This window comes from Strix aluco, chromosome 16, assembly GCF_031877795.1.
Source record: "Strix aluco isolate bStrAlu1 chromosome 16, bStrAlu1.hap1, whole genome shotgun sequence".
In the NCBI taxonomy this organism is placed as follows: Eukaryota; Metazoa; Chordata; class Aves; order Strigiformes; family Strigidae; genus Strix; species Strix aluco.
In genome coordinates this window covers 10945520-10960097 of record NC_133946.1, presented here as the reverse complement: position 1 = coordinate 10960097, position 14578 = coordinate 10945520, and the positions used below count along the sequence as shown (strand labels likewise).

The 14578-nt window shown below is 45.8% G+C and overlaps 1 protein-coding gene across 4 annotated transcripts in view; it reads right to left on the bottom strand.

The window, feature by feature from the left end:
• The window catches only part of DAGLA (diacylglycerol lipase alpha), a 73156-nt gene extending 60062 nt beyond the window's left edge, over window positions 1–13094 (bottom strand). For 2 of the 4 annotated variants that reach the window (XM_074842098.1, XM_074842100.1), the window contains exon 1: window positions 13003–13094. The gene's annotated coding sequence lies outside the window, so the exon portion shown is untranslated. Of the gene's footprint in view, window positions 1–131; window positions 231–13002 lie in introns of those variants that run through there. The other 2 variants (XM_074842097.1, XM_074842096.1) reach the window with 2 other exon arrangements.
• Window positions 13095–14578: the final 1484 nt, after the last annotated feature.

Sequence of the window (14578 nt, the reverse complement as noted above, 5' to 3'; positions counted from 1 at the left end):
TGGATCTGGGCCACAGCACTGAAGCAGCCTCGCCTCCATTCGGCTACCAGAACTGGCGTCTAACAAAACAGACAACAACTTACTTTCTGACCCAGTCAGTTGGAAAAGGATTTAGAAAACAAAAGCATTACCAGGATGGAAGTCAAAGAATCCAGAAGACATCAGATAAGAGACTGGAAGAAGTTGAAGACACTAAGTACAGCAAGATCCTGCCGCTTTAACACTCCTCCCTCAGCTGACAGCAACCAGGCATCATGTTCCCGCTCCAGGCTGCCAGAGGGCTGCACTGACCTTTGTGCTATCCATCACTGGAGAAACACAAGAGCCATCTACCACAAGCACACCACTAATATTCCCGTTTTCTTCAAGTGCCTACAACTTTTTGACATTCCAATTTTAAAGAAATCCAAGCTAAAATTTTGTGATTTTGCAGTCAAGAACAGAAGCTCAAAACCCCCCACATTTCCAGGGTGGGCTTACCCCCCTCCACGAGGAAGGTGAAATCATGTTCTCTAAATAGTTCCAAGTCTTCAGTAAAGCTCCCTCGGTATAAAGGCTACAAAGGCAGCAGAGCTATTCTTCAACTGAAGCACTTAAACTTTTCTGCACACCGAAGTGATCTTAATTCAAATTCCATTTTACAACGTTGGTAACAGAAAATGTAAGGACTATGAAGAAATAATATTATTCTCACTAAGCACAGGAGAGTGAAGTTTTTAAGCACCAAGCAGGTATATTTAATGGCCAGCTACCAACTAATCAAAAACCCATAGTTTTGGGGGTAGGGAGGACTTGACAGACATCCCCTTTTAATAAAATGAGAGACAGTAACCTATGGGCAGGAGTCCCCAGATGTGCTGACCGCAACCCAGCCACAGTGGCAGAAATGGCCCTGGAAGCTGCCAAAGGGAAAAGCTCCACCGAGCACAGCAGCTTCAGTGAGGGCCCCAACACCTCTTTTTATCACTGCACCAGCGAACAGTACTGACGGCAGCGCTGACCGAGCAGCCCTACGCAGGCTCAGATGCCACACCGACTGCTCATGCGATCAGATGCGAGCCACAGTCCTACTTTTGCTCACTGGCCATATTGTGTTGACTTTATAACAGTCAAAGAACCAGGATGTGCCACTAAAAAATTATGTATAAGAGCATTAAAGGGAACTTTTTTTAAGAGGTAAATGCAAAATTATAGGTTTTACTCACCTGACAAGGTCCATTTTAAGACCAACACCCCTTCTTTCCCTGTGCCTTTAGCTACCACGACAAACTGCCAATGCCAACAGATTTCAGAGCTCTTGCTGACCAGGAAGTACACCCATCCAAGAGCCAGCAAGGCACCACCCCGAGGCAGGTGCCTGCTTTCCACTGCATTTAGCTGGAAACAAGACACTTACTGTTAGAATCCTAAACCTCTTCATTAATCAAGCTCCTTTCTCTGCGCCATTTCCTTTTCAATTTACAGACCAACCTAACTTTGGGACTGCAATTCCTCTTAGGTCGCATAAAGCAGCTGTTTTCCTTGATACACCATGAATCTTACCACCACCCAACCCTTTTGAATAGGAAGAACCTACTTACAGCATGTGGGCTAATCTCCCCAGGAAGAAAGGCGTGCTAGACAGGACCGGGCAAAGTCCTGAATTTGCTAGGAACTGCTTTAACAACAGGCTCCGGCTCAGTGTAGTGGAAACAGAACCCGATGACTCTGCCCTCAACATCTTATCTACTTTAAACGAGGTGGTAAAAGTGGATTCAGAAATAGTTTAGTCTGGAGCATTCATTCAGGCCGGGTTACTAACCCTGATCCACAAGCACCACTGCTGTGTTTGCATTCTCATCCAGCAGAGACATGTGGTCTTTTTGCTGCCCCTCGCCATACAAAAAGAGCACCGAACCGCTGAGTCAGTCAAACAGCAGCAGGGTGGACTCAGACATCTCACTGTCCAACTTGTAATTAACTCCGTGGCCATGGAGCAGTGAAGCAGCCTCGAAGACAGTACACAAAATCCTGTCTCCTCTTCAGCAGAGAAAAACTTGCAGGCAGGAGCCAGTCGGGGAGAGAATGAATATTAGTTTCCCACTCAAATCAGAAATTAAATTCTTTTCCCACCTTTCTTGACAAATCCCCTTATAGTTGAGAATTCAAGCCCTTGCATCTCCTATCTGTTCCCATAGGAACGTAAAAGCCACAACTGCTTCCAACCTTTTCCAACAGCAGAAATATCTAACAAAGTCTTTGTAGCCTTGCTCCTCTGCAGCAGGAACACTTGAAGACAAGATAAAGGTAATGCTGTTTTCATCTCTTCTACTCCTGCTCCTTACAAAAAGAGAGCAGCAGCCACACAGCCCTGAGGACCACCAAGTCTTGGAGAATCACATCTTCCTCCCTTTTCCTCTCTCCTAATTGGCAGCTGTCACTGCCTCTTCAAAAAAAAAATCTAGAGTTTAACCAAAAACTCCATTATGAAATGCAAACTCCTGGAAAACTCCTGCACAGAGGCAGCAGTCAGGTGCGAGGCAGTTGAGCAAACACCAGCATATTCATCTAAAATCCAGGGAAACAAATGGGGCATTTTCTGGAAACAGGATCTCCTGCTTCTCCAGACTTGAGCAACCAGGAGTTCCAGTATCTCACCCTCCTGCACTGCACCTTCTCCATAGCAAGAGGCTCGCGCCTCCAGATGCAAAGGCAGGAGACCCATCTGCAGTTCATACAGTCAACAAAAACTGCAAGCCCAGATTTACTGGAATGATGAAAGTACTCCAGAACAGAACAGGAAGAGAAAAGGGGGTTCACTCACACTCCCCTCCCAAAAGACTTCCTCAAATACTAACAGAAATGAAGCGTATTACTGAAATGGTGCCTGCTTAAAGAACTGAAATTTCAACTTACTCTTTCTTCAGAAGCATTTAGCCCTTGTGGTCTAGACCAGAGGCTCAAGAGCTGTATTTTCACATGCTAGTCAAGAGGGAGTGTTTTGGCATAACACCAGGTGACTTACAGTCGAATGGTTTGCAAAACAAATCTATGTTAACATTGAGATTTTCACGTCATAAATCAGGTAATTTAAAGTGAAAAGGTTCCTGATTGCTTTAACCACACCCTTTCATGCTTTTGCACTCAAAAGGATTTCATTTCACTGACACAATATATGGAGCAGTGACACAAAATGCAAAAAACCTGCAGCTACGGCAACAGGAACCAATGCAATTTCTTCCCTTTCAGTTTAACTATGTTATTTTCCACAAAGCATACCTCCTTGTCTCGTGCTGCGACCATACCAACAAAAGGCCTTACTCCTTATGAACACATTTAAGTGGGAAGCAAGACTACAGCTTTCCTTCTCTTGCTGTCCTCTGTTCAACTAAAAACCCATCCACTATTCTGCTTTCAAGTCTTTTTTTGTTTATAACAAATTAAAAGAGTTAACTAGAAAAGAAAGATGATCAGAGCAGCTGGAAAACCAGTTTTTCATAGGAAAAACTGCAGCTGAGGACACAAAGGACACTGACTGTTCATTGCACAACACTGCAATGTTTTCAGAGAATAATTAGCTGAGGTAGCTCAGAGAAGGAAGTCCAGGATACTCAGTGTTGGAGAGACTTCGATGTTTCCTTGGGCAACTCCATCCTCTTTCCTCAGCCTGAGGAGCAACTTACCTCAGAAGAGTTAACAGAAGCGCCCTGTACATCCAGTAGTAGCTGTCACGTAACTTTAAAAAGAGTAATCTAACACTTCATATTAGCATGCATACTCATTTCAGAGAATAAACACAGTGAATTTCCTTCCACTGAAGAATTATTTTTGAGAGCTCAGTCATTAAAAGCAGCCTCAGACCAGATCTGCTGCTTTACCTCCCCAGCTTCTACAGCATCACCTCAAAATGCAGAACAGCACCAAGTCCTTTTCGGGCTTTCAGTTCACATTTTGCCAGAAGCTTAGGTCCCTCAAAGGCTTATTTCCTTTTCTTGTCCCTGACGCTGGACACTTCCCTTGTCATTTTATTTCTCTGTTAACACCTACTGCCTTGAAACACCCACTGAAGCTCCCCCAGTCACCCTCAGCTACTCCACCAGCAGGCCCGGCCACACACAACAGCGCAGAAGAACAAGTATGTGACAATCTGTCGGTCAAAGAACAGCACACAGCAGCAGGCTGAACTCCTCTGCTCTTCACCACTCCCAGTAGAAGGAAAAAAAAAATCACTATTTCTGTGGTGATATCATCCCCCTGAGGACCTGGTCAGGGTACTTCATCACAAAATAAGCATTGCACCTCCCAAGGAATAAAGGTTAGATGCAATATACCTTTGAGTTCCTAATGAGAGGCTTTCAAGCCATTCCAGGGAATGAACCTCCGAGGAGCCAGTAAAGCCAGGGACCCAAACCATCAGTTCCTTACACCGTGAAGGGCAGGGGTGGCGTTGCTCCTCAATGTATATGTCTAACCCCTCAGAAACACAACCTGCACATATACAAATACACATCCTGCACACTAGATTACAGAGAAACTGCCAAAGTATGCATATTCAAAGTTTCTTCCCCCCAAATACCTGCCACCCACCCCACAGTGGATTTTCAGGCTTTCTGCTCACACGCCCCCCTTCACCGGGGCAAATTAAACATACTCAACACTTCTGGGCTTGCGTGCAAACTCATACACCGCATACTCCAAATTCACAAACTCTGTAAATATTACCAGCAGGCTCCCATGAGGCACTTCAGATGCATGCACCACACTTACTCAGCCACCCGTTCACAGAAGAACGAGCATTTTCTGCAGCATCCTACGTGGTTCCCACCTCCAAAACCGCCTGTACTAATTCCTCCGCCCTCATCCAAGAGAAAGACAAAGTCACACCGAGGCCTCAAAGAATCAATAAATTCTCTTTCCCACCAGCAGAGAGCTGGGGTCCTATAAAGCAACATAAATAGTTACATGCAACCAGCAAAGTTTTTTACCTCAGACTCCTCCAGACCAGTAACATTTGGAAGAACCGAGGACAACACTGCATTTGTGGATGCCCCAATTTCCTATTGAGTTAAATTCAATTATGGCCCCCCAAGCTGTTCAAAAGGCTTTGCTCTCTGATCTGGAAGAAAGCATGTTTGTTGTTTAAAAAAAAAAAAGGATAAAAGATCGTTTTCTGAAAGCAAGATATTAAACCAGGAATAGGCACAAAACTTAGAGGGGAAAGTGCTTCTGGAGAAAGAAGCCCATGGCCTCCTGCAGAATGACGTTTTAACACCACAATCACACAAAGGCATTTTGCCCTGTGCTCCTCTCATGTCACTGAAGTTCCAGGAAAGCTCTACTCTTTCCAGTTTTAAAACATGAACGTAACACCTCGGGAAAGGCATCTCTTGCTTCCTATGCACTTCATTATTCATGTGCCAAATACTTTTAGCCCCACATTAACCTCAGAAGGAGGACTTGAAAAGAAAGAGCAGCCTCTTTCTCTGCTAGAAAATAAGTAAAAACGACAAAGGTGAGGGAAAGAGCAATCCCACAGCACACAGAGAATTTCTCAAAGAAACCTGTCATTATTCTCCATTCTATTCCTGGAAGAAAAAGAGCATCCACTACAACAGGACCTTAAGAAAGAAGTCACAAATTACTGCTTCTTCATTTTCTTTTAAGGATGTAACCTACCGCCATTCAGCAGAGCAAATGGGAACTTTTTTTTACTTCCTCTGACAGGGGATCATGGGCACATGTTTCCCCTCCAAGCAAAAATACAGAGGTTCAGATCTGAATACTCTCATTTAGTAAAGTGGTTGTCATTAGCGGATGCTTGGATGCCATGGAGATGGTGACAAACAACTGAATCAGGCAGAACACAGTCACAAGAAGGGTACTGTAGTTTAAAAGGTTAAATCTGGCTGAGAGGTAAAGCAGTCACACAGGACTGTTGAAATGGAAGGACACATTCTCTTTACAGGGATATCCTGGAACAAGAAGCAGACCACTGGGCTAGAAAAACTCTGCCATTTCCAGACGGTTTGAAGCTGAAGTTCTCAAAGGCTGGCTGGTGCACTTTTAAAAGAGGTCTTGTTTTGAGTTCAACAGCAGCAAAGCAGCGAAGTGGTCTGCTTACTGTTCCAAAACCATTTAGTGATGGAGAGTTGCACCGAGCTCACTTCATTTACTGCTTCTCACATCTGAATTCTCAAACACTGAAATCTGAGATTTCAAAAAGGAAAGAATATACATTTTGGATACTGACAAACACAAGCTAAGCATAAAGGGAAGTTATTAGACAATGCTACATTGAATTTCAATGAAGAACACTTAAGGGGTGCCAATATGACCAAGAAATATAGTCCAGAAGACAACACAAGAAGGTAGGATTCACTTTATTCGGGACAGTCATCAGTTGGCTGAGATGCTGCAAACTCATAAGGAGCATCTGACTTGCTCTTATTTTATGGGAGGTGAAATAGTTAATTTCCCATGAGAAAAAACAGCACAATTTTGCAAGATCATTTGGCAGATCACATGGGGAAAAGACAAGCCTCCAGAAGCTCAGACTTTTGAGCTGGAATCTATATTCCAAAAATACATCAAGGCTGTATCTATGGCTGTAAACACCAGCAAGCACGTTACACAGATCTGTGCCGAAAAGACAAGCCATGACATAATATTAGATTTCATTCTTCTTCCTAAAAGATGCAGAGCTGTGTAAATTCCAACTTCTAACAGACATGGAGCAGCATGACAGATCTGAATGGAAACCTTTCAGGGTATAAAAGTGCTGGAGCTTTTTTTTTTTTCATACCAGCCTCACCATTTCTATTGTACTTACTGCAATGACACTATAATAGCAAGGTCCCGAATTTCCCTGTTTCTTTCTATTATCCAGTTCAATTTTATTTAAGGTGGCCTAAGGGATTCACCATTTTATTTGCACATTTGTTGTTCTTCTGAAAAGAATAAGGACTCAGTCTAGAAGCCTGCCTGGATCTAAACTCAGGATCTCTCAGGTCTGTGCTGATAATCATACCTCTAGATCAAATCAAGGAAGAAACATGTTACAGAGGAAAAGAGACAGGGCAAACGCTTAGAGTGCCTATTCATTTAAGGTAGCCTTCTCATATTTATCCATTAGCTCATTACTTGTAGTAACCATAAACACTATTTAGAATTATCTCACCGTGTCTTCACAGGAGGAGAATCTCATACAACCAATTTCAGTACCAGCAAGTCTCTGCTCTTGTTCAGCAAAAAGTTACAAGCTCTTCAATAATATGACACTCATTGTTTAGATGCTCCGTGCAAACCTTGCCGTCTCGCATGTCATAGAGCACCAAACCGTATCAAATAAGCTATCCCACCAACAACGGTGGGAGAACAAACTCCTGAAAAGGATCATCAGTGCTTACTCACCCCTAAAGATGCCAATGCCCCGACAGAAACCAGCGTGTAGAGGAAGAGGGACTGATGTAGATACCCTTCAGGACTGTGCCCGACAGCTCTCAGCTCGTACCTCCTCAGGGCACAAGGACATTCTCACTCTGAGGAAGACTCGGAGAAAATGGAAGTGCCTGCAGCAGCACAATCCTCTACCTACAGGAGTGGGCTCACAGAACTTCTTATGAAACAGAAGGCATTTTAAAATTACACGTACCACACACAAGGCACAAACTCCACCCAACGGGCTCTGCTAGGATCCCCACAACAACCCACCAGCAGTCCTCTGCAGTGATGTGGATCCGTCCGTAAGGTTATGGAAAGGAGATCGGTTTAAACAACTCTGATACGACTTATCATATTATCAGCTTACTAGAAGTTAGTCACACTGGGCTTTTTTATCATCGCCTGCTGAACAGCACCTTTGCCTGATGAAATGCCAAGTGAAGAACACAAGGAAAATGACAGTTTAAGATTCTAGATCGCATCTTATACCCTGTTTTCAGGGAGAAATTCTTATTAAGGTCAAAGACATCAGTGAGGAATCTACGTGTAGTTTTAATTTCACACAAAGGAAACATGCAAAAACCAAAAGCAGGCTGGCTTCTGAGTTAACAGCTTGAACAGAACTAAAAGCCACAAATTCTCATGCAATTCCACAGGCATTTGTAGTCAACCTGAAGGAGACCAGAAGGTCAGGGCTCCCCAAAGAGAGACAAACTCCCATGGAAGGGGAGGGAGGAAGACGTCCAGGGGTCTGAAAGAGTCTGCAGGAGCAGTTAAAGGAGCATTTGTGTAAAAGCAGACAGACTGGAGCTTGGGGGCTAAGAGCCCATGCCAAAACTCCTTGTTAGTCAAGCAGCCTCTGCTTGCCATGCAGATTTTCTACTCTTGCTGCAAGGAAGAGAAAAATAATCAGCAACCTCTTATTTAATCTTTTAGCATGACATCTTTTCAAATAAATCCAGTGCACAAGATAAGGGACCCGCGCCCCTTTCAACTGGGAGAGAAAAGGATAAAACAAAAAAGAAGTGACTGAAAATAGAGGGCACGTTTTTTCTAAAGCTCAGTAGGAATTCTACCTTTTATTCAAAACCATCAACAAGGTACGGCAGCATTATGCTTTGCATTTAAACTCAAGTTTTGTATGCATTTTATATTAGGATATATTCCACTTTATGTTGCTTCTAAAATACAAAGCCATCAATTTTCACATGCATTGTTATCATTCTCTAAAGCTTGTAATAATGCTTCAAATAGTTAATTAAATAGTCCACAGTATTATAGACTCTTTTTTTAACAGATCAATTATGAGTAGGTTCTTATATACACTTAGTTTTATAAGGAGCTTAGGATAAAGATGCCAGGCACCATGACTTAAACTCAGGCGCTCAAACAAGCAAGCAGAATAAGAATGCTTACCATCTTGCACTACTGAATTACATGTAGAGCAATTGCTGCTGTAAGAGACAAAAAATATATTGTATTACTGGAAAGCTGAGTGAGATCTAGTAAGCAGGATCAACATGGTTGCACAAAGGGAGCAGACTCTGTGCCCCTGTGAGTGGACTCTCAACTCCCAGCCATACTCGTGCTCCTAAAATACATAGCAATTTGATTTTAGTTTTTCAGTGGGCGAATTTCTCCATTTATCAAAATCACAAAAATAATTTCAGTTTCTTCCATCTTAAAAGTTCAAAGCTGGACAGATACCACACCTGGCAAATTTTCAGGATTTTTTTCCTCTGATTTCTCTTTAGAAACGCACAAAGTGTTAGCTTGAAAGTGAAAGAATGGAGAACTAGAAGCATCATGATTCCCACCACCGTGAATCATGTGCCATGTATGTTTGTTCTGGCAGACACACAAATTACAGTACCACATATGTACAGTACAGAATAAAGAAAATATCTGCACAAACTAGCTACGAGTCTGATTTACTCAAAGAATCTATTCCAGCAAGAATAAACATCCCAAAGCTATCCACAGATCCCAAGAGTCCATTTGTCACGCTCCTGATAGCACAAAGAGCACTTTCATAAACTCCTTTCCCGCAGCTCTCTAAAAACTCCAGCCCCGCAGCTGTCTAAAAAGAGATGAAAATAGTTTCACTCTTCCAAGCATCTCAACTGCTGTCTCTTTAAATGTAACTTCCTCAAACCCCACTGCTGAATCCAGCTCAGGATGTACTTATTCATCTGCTGGATCACTGTCAGAATCCAAGACTGCTAGTTTAACCCAGTAGTATTTGCTACTACCTAGGTGCCAAGCTGAGAAGGGGGACATGCCATTTTCTTAGAGGAAAAGCAGGGTGCAGACCCCCCAAAGTCAAAGCTGCTTGTTCTAGGGTAGATATAAAGCTTTCCTACCCCAAGGGAAAAGCCTCAAACATCCTTCCCCTGTCTGAAGACAGAACAGAACCACTGCTGGTTCAATGCAAGGAAGTTTAATAAATTGTAGGCAGGCCTGGAAATGACTCGAAGCCTCTCAGGCTGGTACCTGCCCAAAGCTGAGCAGCGTACCGAGCACGCTGGGGTTTGCTCTCTCAAGCGTTAGCACCCTTGTATTTCCTACAGGTCTCCAGCTTGCCTGGAAGAGACCCGCAAAACCAAGAAGATTGGTATTTATATTGCTTTAAGGAAAGTTTTCTAAGTCACAAAGGCTTGGAAGGGTATAAATCTTGTTTGCAAATCCGTTCAATTTTATTGGAACTCAGAAACCACAGTGACCTAGTTTTGATGAGCTAACTCAAAATTAATTCACTTCTAAGATGAGGCTGCAGAGGAAACTCCCTTCTGCCTGTTTTTACACTTGGCACTATAAAAGGCCATTAAACATCTGTCCCTTCAGCACCCTGGGATTAAAGGTCACAGCAGAGACACAACCTGAACTTCACATGGATTACAACAGCAATTCACAGCTCACACACTCGGATCCCACAGGGAATGCCGTAATGTTTTACAAGAGGGAAGCAAAGGCAGGTGGGACTGATAAAAACATGCAAGTCAAGTGGGTCTATCAGAGGGCCAGTAGAGGCCTTGCAAGTTTACATCTCCAGTTAGAGGTACAGCGTTTAAGGGATACGTAAAAATCTCTTCGGTCTTTGACCAAACCAAGGTAGACATAGCACAAAGAATGCAACATTTATATTCCCATGTGAAATCCAAAAGCATATCAGTGCACTTACATACAACTCAGATTTCTTTTTGTCATAACTATTTGTTCATAGGAATTTTGAAAAAGTTCCCTAAAAAGTAAAACTCTGCCAAAATTTAGTACAATGCAGATACACTATCTGCTGAAGACAAGTCTTCTCAACACTTTTAAACCGTCTGATATCTACATTCATTACTTTTTTTTAATGAAACAGACTGACAGGTATTTTTATTTACCCTGTTTCTCTTCCCTAATTTGTTTTAACTAACTTTTTTAATTGAAGAGAGTATTTCATCCTTCCCATGTTTCTTCCGGGAGCAGCACATTTCTCAATTTTAACCCCTCAGATCATGTTGTTGCACAACAGTTCCTTCTTAGAACTCTAGAAGAGAACAGGTGGACTCAGCACAGTGAGGTTTGCCTTTCTCATTGCCCACTTCCCATCAATGATTGAGCCGTCAGGGACTTACAGCAACCCCCGTTTCTGTGACTTCTGATTTGATTCTGCAGATAGCAGTCAAAAGGATCTAGCCTTAACCTAAAATGGAATTCTGATCAAACCTGGTTTTTGCAGGTCAGCACTATCAAAATCAGTACCAGCAATACATATGTAGTTTGTACCCTCAAATCTGTAATTTTGACTCTCTAGCATGTTACGGAGGGAGCAACGTTTTTGTAAAACAGCAGAGATGGTAACTCCAAAATGTCTTATTTTATTTAAATACAGATCTAAAGGGGAACATTCATCCTACTCCCTTCTGAAGAGTTTTCATTACAGAAGTTCCAGCCTATATGCATTATTTACCATGTAGCAGATGCTGTTCAAGTTTCTTGTCCCCGTTAGCCATTACCGGCCTGCCTGTCCACTACAACCTGACACATTCACTGGGCTGAGCAGTAATCTAATCAATGTAACTTTTATGACACAGAAAGCTAACACCTAGGACAACGAATAACTTCACCCAGGTAATGTTTTCTATTTAGAAGGCTCGCCACCAGTGCCCAGATATTCCTTCTTCCCCAATCACAAACTTCCTCAGCAGTGTAGACACTTCCCCACTAACATGCATTTCATTGAAGCCATCGTCATAAACAGAGAGATTAAAGACTCTGTCTGTACAAAAACCACTTCCTCCAATTTCATTATCTCCCAACCACGACTATTTTAAAAACACTCGGCCTGACCACACAGGCTCAGAGACTTCTCCCTATTCTACCAGAAAATGACAGCAGGATGTAGCAACTCATCACCAGGTAACACAAGGTTTTATTCTGGCAGGTGAGTAATGTCCTTCCTGCTTTGGCAGGGTTTATACTTTCCCTCAGAACCATTTCCTTTAACATGCTGGCTAATCCATCGAACAGATATTTGCTGCGTTCAGTATGCAACACTTACAAACACTCCAGCATCCCAGAAGCTGTATATACTATCTTTGGCAATCACTACGCTGTTTCCCAACTGAAGCTGGCTCTAAGTACCACCATCCCACCTATCAGGACCTGCAGACTCAGCCATCACCATTCTTATATTCCAAGTGACAACTGAAGCCTGTCCTAAACACACCAGCAGGTACCACCTCGCAGAATGGGCACAGCATGAATTCTGGCTGAGCAGCCCAGCAACATCCCAGCTGTAAGACCTCAGAGTGATATATCCTTTACTTTTACAAGCATGTGGGTCTCTGTGACCCTAACTGGGGATTTCTGTGGTCTGGGCTCATCACCCACTGTGGCAGATCGAGGTCACTGAAGTACTTTTAGTGCCAGCTGTTTCAGATACCCATCCCTGTGAAGTAATAAAGGCTGAAAGAATCCATGTGTCACACCCACCCTCTACCAGCAGCTTCTCCCTGTACAATCAGACCACAACGCCTATCCAATCTCCCACACCGCGCTAGCACTGACAGCCCAGGCCAGCTTGGACTGGGGTCCTGGGTCCCAAATCTGACCCCACCATCGGCCTGAAGCGCTGCCTCGCACCTGTCTGGGGGGAAAAGCCCGCCTCTTTCTATAGGATGCAGGCCACATTGCACCCTATAGAAGGGAACGACGCGGCTCCCTCAGAAGACACCCACCCCCGGCCGCCCCTGCCCAGCCGGCCCGGCGTCTCCCCACAGCACGGGAGGAAAACGCTCCCTCCGGGCACAGCTCCGCCAACCCCGCCCGCACCTGCCAGCCGCCTCCCGAGCAGGGCGGGACAGAACAAAGCACCGCCGGAGCGGGGGACAGCACCGGCAGCACCCCCGGCCGCTTCGCCCCTCAGCGCCCCACACAACGGCCTCCTCCCCTCACGGCTCGACGGGACCTGCCCTCCCGCCGCCGGGAAGGCCCCGCCGGTGCGGCAGGGCGCTGCCAGCCCCCCCCCCCCACACACACCCACCGGGGCCGGCCCCAGGGCTGAGGGGTCGCCGCCGCCCTCCCGCCTCCCCTCACCTCTCTGCCGCCGCCGCCAGCGACGCAGGCCCAGGGCCGCCGCCGCCGCCTCCATCCCGGGGGCCTCGCGGCCCCCCGATTCTCTAACACCGCCTCCGCCCGTGCAGGGGCCGCCCCCGCCCGTGCCGGGCCGCCCACTGCGTCAGCTTCGTAAGGGCCGCTACGCACCCAGCGGTCACCATGGCGACGGCTGGGGCGATTGGGGCGGGGGGGGCTGAGCGCGTAAGTACGGGAGGCGGCGGCGCCCCCTGGCGGGCCTGAGGCGGCGGCGCGGGCGGGCCGGGCCTTCCCGCCGCGGGCTGAGGGGAGCGGCCCCGGCGGCGAGTAACGCGCGGTCACCGCTGGCCCGGCCGCCCTCACCTCCGGGGCACCCGAGCCCGGACAGAGCCCCCTCACAACCATCCTCCAGCTCCCTCTGCTTGGCGCCAGGGCCGGCAGCCCCCTGAGGGAGCCCCCTTCCCTCCCACCGGCAGCCCCCAGGCAGCGGTACGTCCCGGCCATGCAGCCTGTGGCAGCCGGAGCCTCCCTCATCCCACTCGGGGCTTTATTCCCTCAGCAACACCATCCGCTGGCTCTCAGGACAGCCTTTAGGAGGGAAGCTGCGCATACCTGGCTCTCCCAACATCTCTTCCCTGAGAAAAGCCCCCCAGCACAACATGGACGCCTCCCTCAAGGACCCTCCCCAGGCCAGGACCCCTCTCTGCTACAGCCTCCCAGGGCAGCTACCGACTTCGCACACACTTGGCACGCTGCTTTCAATCCCCAGCATGGACAGCAACGATTTACCATCACTGGGCTTGAAATTTAATCACCTTTTAATCAAAAGGCTTCAAACTATAACGTGACTGAAATGAAAATAAGGTGGGGGTTTTTTTGTCTGTAACCGCTTACAGCTCTGTGCAGCCCAGCCAGCACTGTCAGGCAATTTGAGTGCAATTGCCTCCTGGTCACGCATACACTTACCAACAAAATCCTCATACGGATGGACTCGCCGTAACAGCCTTCCCCTGGTTACGGCATTTGGGTGGGAAGGAGAACAGCGGTAGCCCCGGTCAGACACAGCAGTGGCCTCAACGTAGCAAGTACTGAAGTATCAGCCAAGGACATCATTTAGATGCTCTTATTGCAAAAGACTAGAAAAGTAGCAAAAGAAAGAGTCTCCTGTGGGTAGGAATACATGTCCCAGAAAACAGTTAAGCTCATCCAGCGGGGGATAGCAGCATATACCTGTCTGTCCATTCCTCCTTAAATCAAGTAGAACAGCCTTCAAATGGTCTGCTCGGTGATATCACTGTACCTTGAAAATAAAAAAGCCTGACAGTACTATAGGTGGTAGAAAAACATTCAGCAAAAGCTTTGAAGCTCTGGTATTCATTTATGCTGAGGTCTTTGTATACCGTTCAGGCATAAAATCACACTCCCGGTCATTTTAAGTCCCTTTATCTTGCCAGACAGGTGTAAAGTGGCTCTGGTTTAGATGAAAAGCTGGTGCCAAATATAGTGTTTAGACAAATCATTTTATCCTGCATGTGGCACTTCCAAGGTCTTCCTTCAGCACGAACCGTTCTCAGCAAAG